Source organism: Gekko japonicus, unplaced genomic scaffold (genome assembly GCF_001447785.1).
Source record: "Gekko japonicus isolate JY-2015 unplaced genomic scaffold, Gekko_japonicus_V1.1 scaffold729, whole genome shotgun sequence".
Taxonomy (NCBI): Eukaryota; Metazoa; Chordata; class Lepidosauria; order Squamata; family Gekkonidae; genus Gekko; species Gekko japonicus.
The window spans coordinates 473,724-492,277 of record NW_015175378.1 but is presented as its reverse complement, the minus strand read 5'-3'; positions in this window follow the sequence as shown (position 1 = coordinate 492,277).

Below are 18,554 nucleotides of genomic sequence, written 5' to 3'. Positions count from 1 at the left end.
CAGGGCAAGGGGGAGCTGGAAACCTGTGCTGGGGGTAACAAGGGAAAGAAGGAGGGTGCGGACGGAAATAGATGGGAAGTGGTGGCAGCACCCATTGCAGGAACGTTTTGTGCTTTCAAGAGAGCATTCAGACTAACTTCACCTGATGGTTGAAGTAAGAGCAGCCCAAAAGACGGAGGCTGGCCTCGGATTTAGTCTTTGACAGATTTCAACTCTCAGTACTCTGTATTAGACATGACAGGTTAGGGATTTACCAAACTACATTTCTACAGACTAAATAAATGGAAACCTCTAACGTAACACCACAGAGTAAAGTAATATATTATGCTTTTCTTCCATTTTTATTTTTAAAGTTTTTTTACCATCACAGTCCTTTGCTTTTAGTAAATAACTTTTTAGAAGGAAAAAGGTCACTGTTTTGCAATTTTGCCTTTGAAAGATATTTCTAAAGTCTCACAAAGACCCTAAATTTACATATCCAGAGTTCTACAGGCAAGGAAGGAAACCCTGTACATGCACAGAGAAACTTTGTTTTTCCTCTGCCACACTTGAGTCTGAGCTATCATGACTCTGACCTCATATTAGCAGGAGCATTACATCCATGCGTCCGCTCAGGATGCCATGCAGACAACACTATCCTTTTGATCTGCACCAGAATTGGCCTTCTAAGATATTTGAAGGCCTTTCATCAATATTGCCAACAGAACCGATTAGTAATTAATATTCTCTAAGAAGTGGTGCCTATATAAACGGTGTATTGGTTCTAACACAATCGAACAAGTGAAGACCTTTAAGTATCTTGGTGTTTCCTTTAATTACAATCTCAGATGGTCAGAACATCGAAACAGAACTATAAGACTAGTGAAATGTTCGATGGCACAAATTAAAAAGTTCTACTATTTAGGAGGTAACCAATTCGTTCCAGCAGCCATTAAAATTTAGAATGTAAAAATTCTCCCTCAGCTGTTATATGGTATCCCTTTGTGGATTAGTGCTTTTAATTCCAATATGGACAGTGTACAAGCATCTTTTTTCAGACAAATTTTGGGAGTGCTCAAATGTCTCCCCTATCTATCTATATGCACAGAGTTAGGCCTGCACCTTTTAGAAACCATGCCTTTAAGTATTGAATAAAAATCCATTTCAGAACCTGGAAGTCTACAATCTTTCCTTATGAAAGTTGGCATAGTACCATTTGGTTTTCCACCTTTATCAATAAGTTCCAGGAATTAGGTATTGCGATAGATTCTCTTCTTTTATGTGATGAATTACATATTATAAGAATGGTTCAGCAAAGACATGGATCATGAATGTCAAAAAATGTTCCCCCTGCACCCTCCTATTTGCTCAGCAGCCAGTCTAGATATCTACCAAAAACATGGAGCGATGCCTCACTACTTTACCATCTTAGATTCTCCATTCCCGGCCCGCCTGAATGCCTTTCCATTGAAAGTGGTCTATGGCAGATTTAGGCAAATACCCTTCAAAAAAGGCTGTGCCCATGAGAATTGGGAACTCCTGTTTCATTATCCCATATTATTTTGAAGTGCCCGTTATTTGTGTCCCAGCGCAGTCTATTTTTATCTACTTTCCAAATAACAATCTTACAGATGAGAAAATGCTAAATCGGCTTTTAAAAGGGGCAAATCCTAAAACCACCATATGTGTTGCAAAGTTTTTAGCAGAAGCATATAAAATCAAAATTGAAACACCTGTAGATTTTAACCAACTAAAAGATGCCTGCTCCTTTTTGATATTTTATATTTGATACACTATTGATTATGATTTTAAAATTCTCTGTTTTATGCTCTATTCATAATACTTCTCAGACTATTCATATATGCACTGATAACCGTATGTAATTATTTCTGGTTTTTTATGCCAATAAAGGTGTGTGTGTGTGAGAGAGAGAGAATACCCAGGGGACTAAGACTTCCAAAGTCCCCTGCATTATTTGTAGAGTGTGAGGAGTTCAGAATGAAATGGGCTTCGATCCTCAATACATGCTCCATAGATCTCATGTTATTAATCACTGAAGAATCACTTACAGAAACCTATAAATTGAAAGCAGAAATCGAGACCATGGAGCAGGCATTAAAGGATACCATCCCATCAAGCTCATTTGATACACAATTAGCTGAAATAGAAAGTAATATCAAGCAATTTGAGAATGAATCGAAAGAAATTAAATGAAAGTAGTATGATAGAGATTCTCATGATTATGCAGCTTCTCAAGGCTATAAGTGGAGCTCCATAGCTATAGTGGGCAAGAAGAGAGTCTCATGCAGAGGTCATTTCGGGGGGGATCGCGGGGGATCGCAGTTCCCCCGGGTGAGGTGCGGGGGGCGGGGCACACGATGAAGCCACACCCCCTGCTTCCGGCCGCCCCGCTTTCAGCCCTCATTCAGCCAGGAGGAGGCAGGAGAAGAGGGAGGGTAAGTTGCTTCCTCCCCGCCTCTCCCCACCCCTGCCTGCCTGGGGCCAGGGAGGGCCTTGGCGGGGCTTCCTCACACTCCCACCGGCCTTGCAGGTCCACCACCGGGCCTTATGATGTCAGTGGGTGTGGCATATGCTAATGAGTTATGCTAATGAGTTCCCCTAGCTCTTTTTCTACGAAACGACCCCTGGTCTCATGGGCTGACATGACATGACACTTTCTGATTTGGAACTTGAAACGACTGAAGGGGAAGAATTGGCAACTACATCAGGGGATGAGTACTCTTCTAATACACCCTTTCTCGACAGGTGCACTAAGAAATGCACTCAAGGAACTTTTTCTGAGTTTTGCCCCCACAAAGGCAAATAGAGAATATAGTCATTAACTTATCCTCCAGAGTCCTTACACCAATTGAACTGAGAGTTTTGAATTTGGGCTTGGGATTTGTTCCCACACAAAAATGCAATGCTTTCCAAACACAGGTCGATTTTTTTAATCAGACAGTTAACGCTTCACTTTTTGTGTGTGTGTGTGAATCTCAGCAGGATATTTAGAAACAACTTCACCCTAAATTGAGTTTTGTGCCGGCAGGCTGGTAGCTACAGTGGGGCATCTTGGGGCCAGGCCTCCCAACTTCCCATCCAGCTAGTTCAAAACTTTATTTTCTTTTTCACGCCGCAGCCATGCTGCACTGTCGCCCTGCCCTCACTGGCCAAGCCCTGCCCTCCATTCCCATGCAACCTCTCACACCTCTTTCTTTTATTTGGTGTGACTCCGAGCCATTGCCCTGCCCTGCCTGAAATAATCATCGCCACTCTCTCTTTCTCTCATTGCTCTGCTTGCTGGAACCCAGTAGGACGCAGTGCAGTGTACTCGTGGGGGGTGGCAGTGGTGGTTGGGGCTAGGGCAGGGAACATACCTGCAGAAATACTGTTCTCATCTGAAAGGGAAATAAGAAAATAAGAATGTTTGGAGAGAGCAATCCTAATCAGGTCTACTCAGAAGTAAGTCCAATTTTATTCAATGGGGCTTACTCCCAGGAAAGTACTCTTAAGACATGCGTGCCCCCAATTTATTTAAATGCCCCCACGAAGGAAAAAATCCTGGCGATGCCCCTGTGTGCCGGTTGTTACAGACCCGTCAGTGAAGGCATTTGAGAAGATGGTGCTTAGAGACATAAAGAAATTGGAAAAATTCACATAATCGTACCATATATAATTTGGATCTACAGGACCATAGGGCACTTATAAATTTTTCAAATGACAATCTTATAACTATTAAGCAAGCTGACAAGGGTTGCCCAATTGTAATGTTAGATACTGAAGATTATGAACAAGAACTTGTTCGCCAATTAAACGATAGATCCTGCTATATGCTCATTATAAGGATCCCACAGGCCAGATATCATGTTTGATTAGAACAACTGAAGAAGCCTTAGTTTTGGGTATTATTGATGACAGCACTTCTAAATTCCTTATCAATGAGCATCCTAGAGTTCCTATATTCTGTGTATCCTCCAGAGTCTGTGTGCTCCCTAAAATACACAAACTGGGGTTTCCCCCGCCTGGGAGATGAATACTCTCCAGCTCTGCTTTAGAGTTCTATGCGACCTCGATTGCGTCTGCTAGCTCACGCCCGGCCCAATTATTTAGAGTAATTCGGTCTTTGACAGCTCTGCCCCAGGGCAGGCACAACACTAGGGAATTGGATTTAGGCTGTGAGGCATTTGCGAGCTATTTTGCAGATAAAGTCTTGGCCCTCCGCCGGGACCTCCCCGCCATAATTGATACAGTTAGGGAACTCGTCTTTAGTACCGGGTTTAGTGAGTTTTGACACACTCAGCCTGGAGGAAGCTGACAGGCTGCTCGTATCTGTGTGCCCAACCACATGCGATCTGGATCCATGCCCCTCCAGGCTTGTTAAAGCAGGCCACGAGGGGTTTCGAGGTGCTCTGCAGGAGATTGTTAACAAGTCCCTCATGGAGGGACAGTTCCCCAGAGCACTATGGTCCGCCCTCTCTTGAAAAAGCCATCTCTGGATCCGGCCGAATTGGCCAGCTATCGGCCGGTCTCCAATTTGCCCTATTTGGGCAAATTGATTGAGAGGGCGGTGGCGACACAGCTACAGGGCTACCTGGATGAGGCTTCTGTCCTCGATCCCTTCCAGTCTGGCTTTTGCCCTGGCCACGGGACGGAGACGGTGCTGGTCGCCTTGACGGATGACCTCCGTAGGCACCTGGATTGAGGAGGCGTGGCGGCGCTGGTGTTGTTGGACCTGTCGGCTGCGTTTGACATGGTCGACCACCAGTCTGGCCCACCGCCTCGCCGACGCAGGGATTTAGGGGCTTGCCCTTCAATGGTTTGTCTCTTTTCTCCAAGGTCGGGGACAGAGGGTGGCAATCGGGGACCAGCGATCCCGAAGGCATCTTCTTGAGTGTGGGGTGCCCCAGGGAGCTGTGCTGTCCCCGATGTTGTTTAACATCTACATGCGCCCCCTTGCCCAGATTGCCCGGAGGTGTGGGCTTCGGTGTCATCAATATGCGGATGACACCCAGCTCTATCTGATGCTGGGTGGCCAGTCGGACTCTGATCCCGAGGACCTTTATCGGGCGTTGCAAGCTGTGGCTGGTTGGCTCAGGCTGAGTCGGTTGAAATTAAACCCGGAAAAGACGGAGGTCCTGGGCCTGAGTCGGACCGGTCTGGGGTTGGGGCTCCCGCTCCCGGCCTTTGACGGGGTGCCATTGGTGCCTCGGTGTGAGGCTAGGAGTCTGGGGGTGCTCCTGGACTCCTCGTTGACAATGGAGGCCCAGGTAGCAGCCACTGCCAAGGCGGCCTTTTATCATCTGCTGCTGGCTCGGCAGTTGGTCCCCTACCTTGACCGCGAAGACCTGGCAACTGTGATCCATGCGACGGTCACCTCGAGGCTTGACTACTGTAGTGCTCTCTACTTAGGGCTGCCTCTGTTGCAAATCAGGAAGCTACAGCTAGTGCAGAATGCTGAGGCCAGGTTGTTTTTGGGTATCTCTAGGCGAGACCATATTCAGCCTGGGCTGCAAGCGCTGCACTGGCTGCCGATAGCATACCGGATTCGCTTTGAAGCGCTGGTTCTTACCTTTAAAGCCCTGAATGGCCAGGGTACGGCCTACCTGAAGGACTGCTTCTTCCCGTATGTTCCCTCAAGAGCACTCCGATTGGGGAATTGCCACCTCCTGGTAGTTCCGGGTCCCTGAGAGGTTAAGTTTGTCCCTATGAGGGCCAGGGCATTTTCGGTGGCGGCTCCTACCTGGTGGAATGAGCTCCCAGAGGAGATCCGGGCCCAGCGGGACTTTATGCAGTTCCGCAGGGCCTGTAAGACGGAGCTCTTCTGCCAGGCGTTTGAGTAGGAGCCACCGCTGTCACTATCCTACCAACGAGATAGTATGTCATCGGCTGCCCTACGAAGGTGGGACAGTTATGCCCAGGCTGAAGTTTTGACAGCTTAGCGGGGAGACTGCGTGCTGGAAATGGTTGGCCATCAAGCTGGAAGATCGTCCCCACTTTGGTTGATGATGTAGCACTGTGTTTTAGGTTGCTTATTGTGGTTTAAATATTGTATTTTATTGTGTGTTTTATTGTATTTTAGATTCCGGTTTCGCCGCTTGTGAACCGCCCTGAGCCTTTGGGAGGGCGGTATAGAAATCTAATAAATAAATAAATAAATAAACCGCTCCCGGGAGATCAATCCAATTGTTTAAAATCTACCTCATCCACCATGTTCCTCTGGAATGCTGCTGGTCGAATTGGAGGCTATTTGAATCCATGGGCGCGGCCACAAGCTCAAGGAAGAGGAGTGCAAGCAGGTGCTGGTCGAGGTCAGCCACAGCAAGCACCTCCTCAAGGTTTACAACAACCTCAGCCACCGGGTCGAGTACAACCTACTGTGCCACCTGATGCTGATCCTGTGCGAGCAGCTGTTCATCATGTACTCCAAAATCTCCAGCACAATCCAGTAGATTCTCCATGGTGGGACAGTACATTAGGACAGGATCCAATATCTCCCGTGAGAAACAATGTTCAAGAATTTGGTCCAGCAGACAATGCTGAGATTTTTGCAGCATTAAGTAGCAGTTGGTGTTACAGTTTTGCCATCTATACTCAGAAGTATTGATATCGCCCCATTTTCTGCTCAGGCGATACAAAACAATGCTATTGATATGGATGGTTACATACTGGCGTCTTGTATTTGTTGTCTAAGACACCGCCAACCTAGTGCACGGCATCAACAACTCATACTTGAGGTGATCATTCCTAGTCTGCCTGACAGTCAGATTCTTCCTCGGGCACAAGCAGAGCAACAACTTTATGATCTTCTCAACAATGTTCAAAATCTGCGGGACCAAGCATGGTTTGTAGAGGGTATGGCAGAGACAATGAGACATGCTGCTGCAGCTGCTGCAGCAGGTAAAGGTGCTGCTCCTCCTGATCCGTTTCCAAACTGGGATACAACAGATCCGGCACATCCAGGATGGACTCAAGGCACAACTTTGACAGATCAAATAGAGCATCTACGAACTGTGGTCAATCACATGGAAGGTCGCCAACGAGCAAGAGCACTGTACCCTGTTCTGTTATGTATAGTGTCCCTTGCTCTTAGAGGTGAGATCAGTCAACCCAAGCTGACACGTCTACAGTCCGATTTGCAACTTACAATGCCCACCATAGCAGGAAACTTGTCGCGAGAAGATATTAGATTGACTTGGACAAACTTTGGGCCTTACATAGATGATGAAAATGCACGAGCTATATTTTGTAGATGTTTGGGATTTATTCCTGCCCCTGCTGTTAGGCTCAGAGTAGCATTAGCTCAAGCTGCAGGATCTGGTTTGACATCTCTAGACACAATAGCTAGAGCAATACATGAACATCCTGATTTTCCATGGTTTTGGGTGCAAAAGCTTTATCCCCAGGATTGGCAGAATGCAGTTGCTGCTATACAGAGAGTAGGAGACAATCCCTACTATGGATTCAAAGGTGATCTCACCCATGTACGTTCTACACTGTTCAAGAAATTGGCATGGCTGTGTGGTCAACTACTGATAAAAACAGGAGATACTGCTCTAAAGTACTATAAAGGATTTCAGGAAGACACTAGGTATAAAACACAAGTAGAGCAGATAATTTCTGATTACATTGCTAATCTACCTCAACCTGATTTGTCTGTAAATCCTACTCCAGAAGAACATGGGGACTTTGGTGAGTTACTTGACGCTGTTGCTCTTTATCCAGGTGCTACAGGTACAGCTGCAAGAATGGATGGTTATGTGTAACTTCAGTTCATGAGTTGTGATAAACACTGTTATTACCTCATATTTTACTTGAATACAACTTGTTACCTCGGTTGATAGTTGGAGATCAACCAATTTATAGTTTACATTGCTTTAAAAAAAAAGAACCTCTCCCGCAGTATCTGGATTATTTTTAAAAACCTTTTTTGGGTGGTTGTTAATCTTTCATCAAAGACACTAAGGACTTCATTGTAAAGAAGTGTTCTTCAAAACGCAGTATTACTGATTATGGACGTCACAGTCCCAAATGAGGAAGCAAGGTTGATGGTTGAGAAAGTGTTTTGACTCATGCCCCATTAAACAGCCTCCAACCTTCTTTTTATTGGAACTGGAAGATTTAGTATTGGAGAAAAACTACTTTAGACACAAGGGTGTAGTTACGGGCAGCCCCATTGCTCCCAGTCCTGCAAATCTATTTATGACTTATTTTGGGGGAAAGTTCATTTACAATGAAGATGTTAACCCATTCCATAATTTTTGTCATCTTCACAAATTTGGAAGGACTGAGTTTTGTACATGGATTAATACTCTACATGAGACCATAAAATTCTCATGCCAGTACAATCATTTGTCTGTTATATTTTTGGATACATGGGTATACAGAAACAGTTCTAATGAACAGGCGGTAAAAACATACATCAAACCTTTTTGCCTGGGGTTGGTTGTCGGCCCTGCCCTCTGCTGTTGCTCTGCCTGTTGAGAAATTGGGTCTTTGAGCCTTTGAATTACAAGGCTCCTCCTTGTCAGAGGCAGAATTGAGTCAGCTGGGCTGGGAGAAGGAGCTGGGACAAAACGGCTGGTGAGGTGAGCGTTAGTCTTGCTTTTCCTAAACTGCTGTGGGAAGCATTAGCTGTGTGAGAGAACAGTGTGTGAGGGGGAGTGAGTGCTTGGAGCCAGCTGGAGAGGTATCTCTGATTGCTTCTGTGTGTTTGTTATCTGGTTTGTTGCTGAGGCAGGAGGGCCTGTTTGCCTCGGGCTGGTTGCTGGCCCAGTTCTCTGCTGTTGAGAGGTGGGAGCTGTGAGCCTTTGAACTGCAAGGCTCCTCCTCACCAGAGGCACAAGCTGAAGGGCTCTTGCCCTGTGGCTCTTAGCCTTGTGATCAGGCCTGAGGATCCCATAAGTACTTAAGAAAATTTTACATTGTTCTGCTTTACCCCTTTTGGCTCAGGTAGCCATTTGGTCACTTCTTTAAGTTTCAGGGTACATCAACACACCAAGGTATTTCTAGGTGAAAGAATCCACTTGAGACGTGATGATGTATGTGTACGGACCATTTCCGGTCACCTGTGGGGAGTGTGCCAGGTTTGTCCTCCGCCCTGAGGAAAAGATGGACTACGCTTGTCAGAAGTGTTAAGTTGATAGGACTCTTAGAGGAGAAGATTCGGAGTGTTGAGAAATGAACTAAGTTATGGTTTTATATCTGCTACACACGCAACACATGGACTGTGCACACATCTGTATACCATGAGCCAAAGAAAGCTGTTTGCATCGTCTACTGTGAGAGAGAGATTTCACATAGGGAACGCTTGCCTGCATTTTATTCTAATGTAACTTGCACACATTCAGCTCAGAGCATTATGGGTAGAAGAAGCACATGTTAGCCATTGTGAGCAGAAAAACAACCAAGAAGGAGGAATTCCCCCATTACTGAAAAGACGAGATGTCACGCAGGACACGGACCTGATCTGCATCTGTATTGCAAGTTTCCTGTTTATGCCTGGGAAAGTCAAGATTCATCTGTACTTCAAAGAGGATACAGGAAGCTGACATTTCACACCTGGCCAGATGGCATTCCATGAGATAGAGTGTAGTATTTCAAATATTGACCCAACCCATAGAATACCTGCCCCTTTCTCACATGCACCAATAGGGAAAAACTATGGGATGGATTTGTAAGTAGGTGGGATTACAGATTGGCAAGGTGCCACCCACCTGGAGATTCACCTATGAAAGTAAAGACCCAAACCCTAGGTCTTTGCTAGCCACCTCCCTTCTCTACGACCTCTATTTTCTTTACTACCCCTAAGGTCCAGCTTTCTATCCAACAATCCCTTTGTCTACCTTAAGATATCTTGGACTGCAGCCAAAGAGATCCATGCTTGCTTAGCTGGTTCTAGCAGGTGTGATTTAGCTTAAACGCCTAGGTATTACCTTCTACCTCATTCCCATTGCAACAGACAAGACTTCTGGAAACAGGTGAGTATAAACCGAAATAGCTACCTACCTACCTCCAAGTAAATAAGAAACTATCTTAATATCTTTCTGTAACTCTAAAGGAACCTTGAGTGTATGCAAATTGAGAGACTGATTATTTTGATATTGCTTAGTAAAGAAATTATTTGCTTTGGAAAAACACTCATGTGGTCTACATTACTGGGACTCTAGGTTCGGACACGACCCTGGTATAGCTGGCCAGGACTCACATTAAAATTTAGGTTGCCTCTGCTGTAAATAACAAAGACAAACAACATATTGCTGAACAAGCTCTTAATGTAATAAATATAACAATACAGATGTTATTTTGATTGTTGTTTTGTTTCAACAGATGAATACATCAAGAGACTAAAGTCTCAATGCAGGCAGGACGAACCTTCCCAGGCTTGACTGTCCGTTTCGACTTTTCGTCTTTATCAAACGTCCTATCAAAAATAAAACAATTTGATAGTGGGGGAAGCCAACTCTAAAGGAAGTCCATTTGCAATATTTCTCAATAAAAGTTTTTTTGATACATACAGTTTGTAGAAGTCTATCTTCAATACATAATTTTCATCAATATGTGCAAGTATTCTATAAGTATAAATATAAATACATTAAGTGAGATAATAATATATACCAATGTCATATTTACCAATTTATACACTCCAGACAATGATACAAAAATATATCTTTTACATTTACAAGAATCCTTATGATCACAGACATAATAAAAAGACATCTTACCAAAAGTGGCTACTTCAAGCTCTCAAGATAAACAGTTCCCTTCAGGGTAATGCATTTGAATATGTATAACAAGACCTTCAATATAAAGTGCAGCAGGCATCACATGTACTAGCTAGAAGGGAGGTCAACGTATCATGCTCCCATGTAGCCTATACTGTTAAAGTGATATAACACTAAAGAATCACTCGATGATACTATGTCAATCTTAGTCACCCAAAAAGCAAGACAGATCCAAAGCGGCATTGAGCCCCGCTGGTTGTTCGGTCCTGAGTCTGAAAGTCCACGCTGCCTCTCTTTGTAACAATAATTTTTTCATGTCCATACTAGTATAAGGTTTACTCCTAACTACTTCTAATACAAGACATTTGAAATCATTACAATCATGATTGACATCAACAAAGTGCTGGACCATCGGGGCTGTCATGTGTTTATGTTTGATCTTGGATTTGTGTTCCAAAACCCTAGTCCTCAGGGTCCTAGAGGTTTGCCCGACATATCTCAAATTGCACCCACAGATTAGGAGATAGATAACACATTTTGAGGCACAGGAGGAAAAAACTTTGATGGGCTTCTTTAAATTTACATCAGGGAAATCCAACACATCCGTTTCTATCATTAGCATACATGCGGCACACCTGCCGCACCTGTGATGACCATTTGGCAGACTAGCTTGTGAAGGCATCTTAAAGCTGTCTGCTCTAACTAATTTTTACAAAGAGAGGCAGCGTGGACTTTCAGACTCAGGACCGAACAACCAGCGGGGCTCAATGCTGCTTTGGATCTGTCTTGCTTTTTGGGTGACTAAGATTGACATAGTATCATTGAGTGATTCTTTAGTGTTATATCACTTTAACAGTATAGGCTACATGGGAGCATGATACGTTGACCTCCCTTCTAGCTAGTACATGTGATGCCTGCTGCACTTTATATTGAAGGTCTTGTTATACACATTCAAATGCATTACCCTGAAGGGAATTGTTTATTTTGAGAGCTTGAAGTAGCCACTTTTGGTAAGATGTCTTTTTATTATGTCTGTGATCATAAGGATTCTTGTAAATGTAAAAGATATATTTTTGTATCATTGTCTGGAGTGTATAAATTGGTAAATATGATATTGGTATATATATTATTATCTCACTTAATGTATTTATATTTATACTTATAGAATACTTGCACATATTGATGAAAATTATGTATTGAAGATAGACTTCTACAAACTGTATGTATCAAAAAAACTTTTATTGAGAAATATTGCAAATGGACTTCCTTTAGAGTTGGCTTCCCCCACTATCAAATTGTTTTATTTTTGATAGGACGTTTGATAAAGACGAAAAGTCGAAACGGACAGTCAAGCCTGGGAAGGTTCGTCCTGCCTGCATTGAGACTTTAGTCTCTTGATGTATTCATCTGTTGAAACAAAACAACAATCAAAATAACATCTGTATTGTTATATTTATTACATTAAGAACTTGTTCAGCAATATGTTGTTTGTCTTTGCTATGTAAATTGGGTCCTATTCTTTCATCTTCTGTAAATAAAGCAGTTGGCGTAACAGGAGCCTGGAGGAAAGGATTATTACTCTGCATGAAATCAAGGAAAGGGAGGAGTTCATTAACAGAAGTTTTGATGTCCAGCATAAGGAAGGAGAGACCAGTCAAAGGGACAACACAAGAGTATGGTTGACTGCCTTAACGAGACTCCTGAGTGCTTCAGCCCAACCCCAAATAAGACAAGTGAGATGGCACTCAATGCCATTGGAACTAAGGAATTGATTCCAGGCCCTTGCGGTGGAGGCAGAGACAGAAACACTGCCGGTGAAGGAATCACAAATACAAGGGAGGCAAAGGGAGGTGGACAGGGAGATACAAAAAAAATGGCACAGGAAGGAAAAGGAAGATCATACGTGACTCCCTGCTAAGGGGTATGGAATGTCCTGTGTTCAGGTCTGACACCCTAGCCTGAGATGTGTGTTGCTTGCCAAGGGTGAGAATTAAAGATATTATAGACATTATCCCCAAACTCATCAAACTTACAGAACATTGCCCATTTGTGAGGGTCCATGTGGTCCCTGTCATAGGAAAGGGAATTTGTGATGGTCTATGTGGGAACCAACAACATGGCTGTGAACACCATCAAAAGCATTAAGGTTGACTATGAAGTTCTCAGGAGGAAGCCGGAGGGAATGAGGATACAGGGGGGCGTTCTCTTTGATCCTTCCTGTCATGGAAAGGGGAATACAACCGGAGTAGACGATAATGAATGTGAACCACTGGGTGTGTTGGTGGGTGCCAGCAAAAGCAATCTGGATTCTGGGATCACGGGCTAGGTTTTCTGGACGACAACCTACTAGCACACAATGGACTTCACCTGTCAAGGTCAGGGAAGAATGTGTTTGGCAGAAACCTGGGGAGATTCATCAAGAGGGCTTTAAACTGACACCACAAGCGGAAGGAGACAACCAACATAGGGAGAGCAAACAACAGAGGCACATCTGGGAGGGCTGGGTCTAATGGACCCAAAGGTGTGGGGCCAGTGGAAAGTATCTGGTTGAGAATAAGGGAAGGAAGGACAAACACTGTTGTGGTTGGAGTCTGCTACAGACTTCCTGACCAGAATGAGGAGGTGGATGCTGGCTTCCTTGAACAGCTTGACAGGGTATCCAGACAACAAGGTGATGGCCCTAGTGTCATCCATGGTGGCACTAGGACTCTCCCAATATGTAACGACCCCCACTCACTGGGTTGGACACATGCTTGATTTTATCTTCGCAGCAGGGGTTTCAGTGGACTGGATCACTGCCTCAGCAGAGCCATGGTCAGACCACCATGCCCTGAAGGCCCATCTGAATGTTTCACCCCGATCCTGTTTGGGCAGCGAGAGTATTTTAGCTCACCTGCGGAGCCAAATATACCTTATGCAGCTTCAGATGGCCCTGCGGGATCTAATGCCCCCCAACTCTCAGCAGCCATCAATGAGATCACTCCCCAATGCACTCTGCGCCCTTGCTCTACAATGGCACCTTGGTTCACCCAGGAGTTGCAGCTAATGAAGCGAAGGCTAAGATGGCTAGAGAAGCAGTGGCGGTGCACCTATGATGAAGCTACAAGAACATCTTATAGGATGATTATGAGATCCTATGAGATGGCAGTCAAAGCCATGAAGAGAGAGTACTATGCGGTCATGATTGCATCTGCAAGCTCACGCCCAGCCCTGTTGTTTAGAACGATTCGGTCTTTGACTGTTCTGCCACAAAGCAGACCAAATGTTAGGGAATTGGACATTGGCTGTGAGGCCTTTGCAAGTTATTTCACAGATAAAGTCTTATCATTCTGCCAAGACCTCCCCACCACAGTTGAGACAGTGAGTGAACTCGAGGCTCCATGCATGTCTTCTAGTCAGGTTTTGGATTATTTCAGTCCGCTCAGAAATGTTTCCTGTGCAGCCTAAAGCTGATCTCACAGACCAGGCTCTTGATCTCTTAACTGGAAGTCAGCAGGAAGGAGAAGTCTTTTTTTTTTGGCCTAAAACCTGTATTGTTCAAGCAAGGCAACTACAGGCTGTTTTTTACAATTATTTTAAAGAAATTTTCTTCAATCACCCTGGAAAAACTCATCTTGCTACCCACAGCATTAATACCGGAAGTGCTTCAACTGTTGTATGTCATTCTTATTGAGTCAGCAGCAGGATGCTCGCCCCACTACTTCTAAAAGGAACGTCTTAAAAATCTGTTCAGCGTCTCATACTGTCGAGCAAAAACAGATCAATGAGAACCTCTTTAATCTGAACATTTCTATGAAGAATCAACTTGTTTACAAGGACTTTTGCAAAAGGAAGCAAGCCACCTACAACTAGGGTTGCCAGCCCCCAGGTCTGGGCGGGGTTTCCCCCACTTCTGGGGGCTTCAATCCACCTCACTGACCTGGTGGGTGGGGAAAGCTCCGCCCCCAAGAGCAGCCACCTGCACAGTCACCCCCTCCCTCCCCTCCTGCCTGATTTAAAGGGCTTCAGCCCTTTAAAGGTTTTTTTTTTTTAACTAGTGGAGCCTGTGCCTGTGACCTCCCTCTCCCTCCTGCTGGATTTAAAGGGCCGTCCAGCTGGTTGGCGGGCCATGTGGTCCCCACCGACCAACTGAAGCCCTTTAAATTGGGCAAGAGGGGAAAGGGGTGGCTGGGTGGGTGGTCACTCTCCACCCACACCTAGAATACCCCCCAAATCCCCCCACCAGAGTGAGGAGGGGACCTGGCAACCCTACCTACAACTCATCTCCCTGAAGAAACAAAAATATGTAAGAAACATTCTAGTCTTTTGCATGCTGCAGGCCACAACTGATCTTTCAGCAATATTGTCAGCTTCTCACAGCACACCCTCAGCCTGGCACAGAACTGTTCTTTCACAAGGACTATTCTTCTTCCTCACTAAATCCACACAGATAATATAGCTCTGGTGTGGCTTCAAGGACTCTTTTCACCACCTGTATCTGAAGATAGGCAGAATCTTCACAGCATACCAATTCACAATCTACTGCTAAACAGCTCCACTTCTCCAAACCATCTGACAAGACATTGACTACCAATTACCACCCACCCAAGGCTACAGGAAAATGGGCTGTAGATGGACCCCTCCCCAATGGTTGCAATGCCAGACTAGATGTTTACATGGAACGTTTTTGCTGCCAAGCCCAAATTGACGTGATCCAAGAAACAATCTCTTACAACACAACCACTTCTGCACCCAAAAAAATTGCAATGAACAGACTCAGAAACAATCCAGACACTAGTGAAGGAGATTGGGCACACAATAGAGACAGATCACTGGTTAAAAACATGGAAAACGCTAAAATACATGATAGCGACACCATACAAGGAAAATATATATAAAATGTTTTATAGGTAGCATTGGACCCCTGAAAAAATTGCAAAATGTTTCCCGAAGGCATCAAACTTCTGTTGGAGATGTAGAAAAATATAGGTTTATATCTCCACATATGGTGGAGATGTGATAAAATTCAGATTTTCTGGGGAAAAAATCTATTAAATATTTTAGAAGTAATAAAAATTAATATGCCGCTAATACCAGAAACATACTTACTAAATATGATACCGGAAACAATAAAAGACCATACACATATAATTGTATATATACCGACAGCAGCTAGAATACTTATAGCAAAATAGTGGAATTCAAAAAGCATACCCTCTATAAAAGAAATTAAGTATAAGATTCTGGAAGTAGCAGAAATGGACAAATTAAACATAGTATTACAAAATAAACCAGAGGAGCTATTTAGGGATAGATGGGAAATAATTTATGCTTGGCTAAAGATGGAGAAGATTAAACAGATCTGAAAATATGCTAGTTAAAGACAGATTATGTTTAAGAAGGAAGAAGAACTTTATGTTATGTTATGAAATGTATACGCTTTAAATGAAATTGTTTTGGTGAAAACTGAAATTAAATTTACCCAAAAACAAGAAAAAGAAAGAAACAATCCAGACACTATTAAAGAAACCGATAGAGGAGGAGCAGTTGTCATTGTGGACATTCAGGAAGCTGAAAGACAGCACTCCAATACTACTTTCTACAAATGACCATCCTCAAACCTCAACTCAAGAATACCAAAAAGAACTAAATGGCATTATGAAGAAATTATGCATACATGTACAGGAGTAGACAATGGTACTGCTGTTGTTGGACCTGTCAGCGGCGTTCAACATGGTCGACCACCAGTTGCTGATCCACTGGGATCCAGGGCCTTGCCTTGCAATGGCTTGTCTCCTTCCTCCAAGGTTGGGGACAGAGGGTGGCATTAGGGGAACAGACGTCCCAGAGGTACCCACTGGTCTGCGGGGTTCCTCAAGGGGCAGTGTTATCCCCGATATTATTTAACATCTACATGAGCCCCCTTGCTCAGATTGCCCGGAGGCATAGGCTAGGGTGTCACCAATATGCAGACGACACCCAGCTATATCTGTTGTTAGGTGGTCAAGTCCGACTCTACCCCAGATGACTTGGATAGGGCGCTTCAGGACATGGCAGGCTGGCTTAGACTGAGCTGACTGAAATTGAATCCAACGAAGACAGAGGTCCTGGTGGAATGAGCTCCCGGAAGAGATCAGGGCAATGCGGGACCTTGTACAGTTCCGCAGGGCCTGTAAGACGGAGCTCTTCCACCAGGCTTTCGAGTAGGAACCGCCACCACCACTATACCACCACCATGTTGTCATCCTTGTTGGTGGAATTTTCTACAAGGTGTGCTGGCCCTGGGATGGAAGAACTGACAAAGTGAAGTACTAACTAGAAGAGACGTCAGCATTCCCTGGAGCGTATCATCGGAATCCCCATCTTGGAACTATCATAGTTTACTGTTGAGCACCGATGTTTTAATTGTAATTATTTATTGGTTTTAAATCATTTTATGTATGGCATTTGCCTCTTATGTTAACCGCCCTGAGCCCATGTGGAAGGGTGGGATATAAATCTAATAAATAAATAAATAATAAATAAATATTGCCTTCCTTCATCAGACCATTTTATAGCAACCACCATCTGTACTTACTAACACTTTATGTAAATTGTTATGTGAATTTTATTGTATTTTATTGTTTTATCGTATTTTAAGTTGTTGTACACCGCTTTGAGCCAGTTTGCTTTGGCAAGGCAGGATATAAACCGAAAGTAATAATAAAAAATATACCTATATAGACACACCACAGAAAACCTTGTCCATGCACATTCAAACTTCTGCTCCAAATACCCAAACCCGGCAACCAAGGATGTCCTGTTGTCCTAGACATATGCACCATAACTTTAGGGATGTCTGGATACAAAGACTCCATTCTCAGATCCTATGCCATCAATGCCCCCAGTTATGTGTGCAACACCACAGATTTCCTGAGAAAAATACAATCTTTTAAGTAACACTATTTTGGTCACCATGGATGTTGAGTCTATGCACCAACATCCCTCACAAAAAGGAGGACAGGCTGTTAGGAACACCATCTGTTACAATACCACAACTGACCTCACTATCAGTTTGCCCTCACCCACAACTACTCCAGATTTTTGGTCCTGGCCTCAACCCGGTGGAACTCTCTACTGAACAACATCAGGGCCCTGCGGGATCTGAAACGCATTTGGTTCAGTTGCACAGCACTAACCCATCTATGTATGAATGTTGAAAAGTTTTTTTTATGTCTGAATGATATATTTTTAATGAGTCTAAGTTTTAAAATGTGTACACCTGAATAAATTTTGTATTTTCATAATATTTAGTGTCAGCTTAACCCTTGTGGATCCATAGCAACTTTTTGGGTTGAGCTCCCCCCCCCCTTTTTTTCCCTTTCCCCTTCCCTTCCTTTTTGTTAGCAGGCAGAGATGTCCTGCCAGGCTTTTAGTTGAGGGCAGCTGTCATGAAATGGGTCCTCGGGATCTAAGTGTTTGCATTTTCTGTAGAAATCTTGTCTGGATTGTTTCCAAGCTACAATGTACCTTAATAATGAGCAGCTGCAGCTGGTTACCAGTTAGCCGATAGTGGCCAGCTGTGAGCTATCAAAGTAACTGCTTGACAGCAGACTATCTTGACAGTTCAAGATCTATTGGCTGATCCTTGCGGCCGCCGCCGCCAGCGGTTTCCACCTCAGTCCCGGCGAAGCCGTTGTAGTGCTGGACCTCGCGAGTGGCTCGAGCAAGGTGGTGGTGGCGGCGGCGCCCGGAGGCATGGAGGCGCAGGGTGGCAGCCCTTTGCCGAGGCTGCGGGGTCCACGGCATAGCCCCGTGGGCGAAAACATGTGGGCAGCGCGACAGCCTCGCACAATCAACACAGCCACGTCAAGCGGAGGGGATGCGACGACGAGT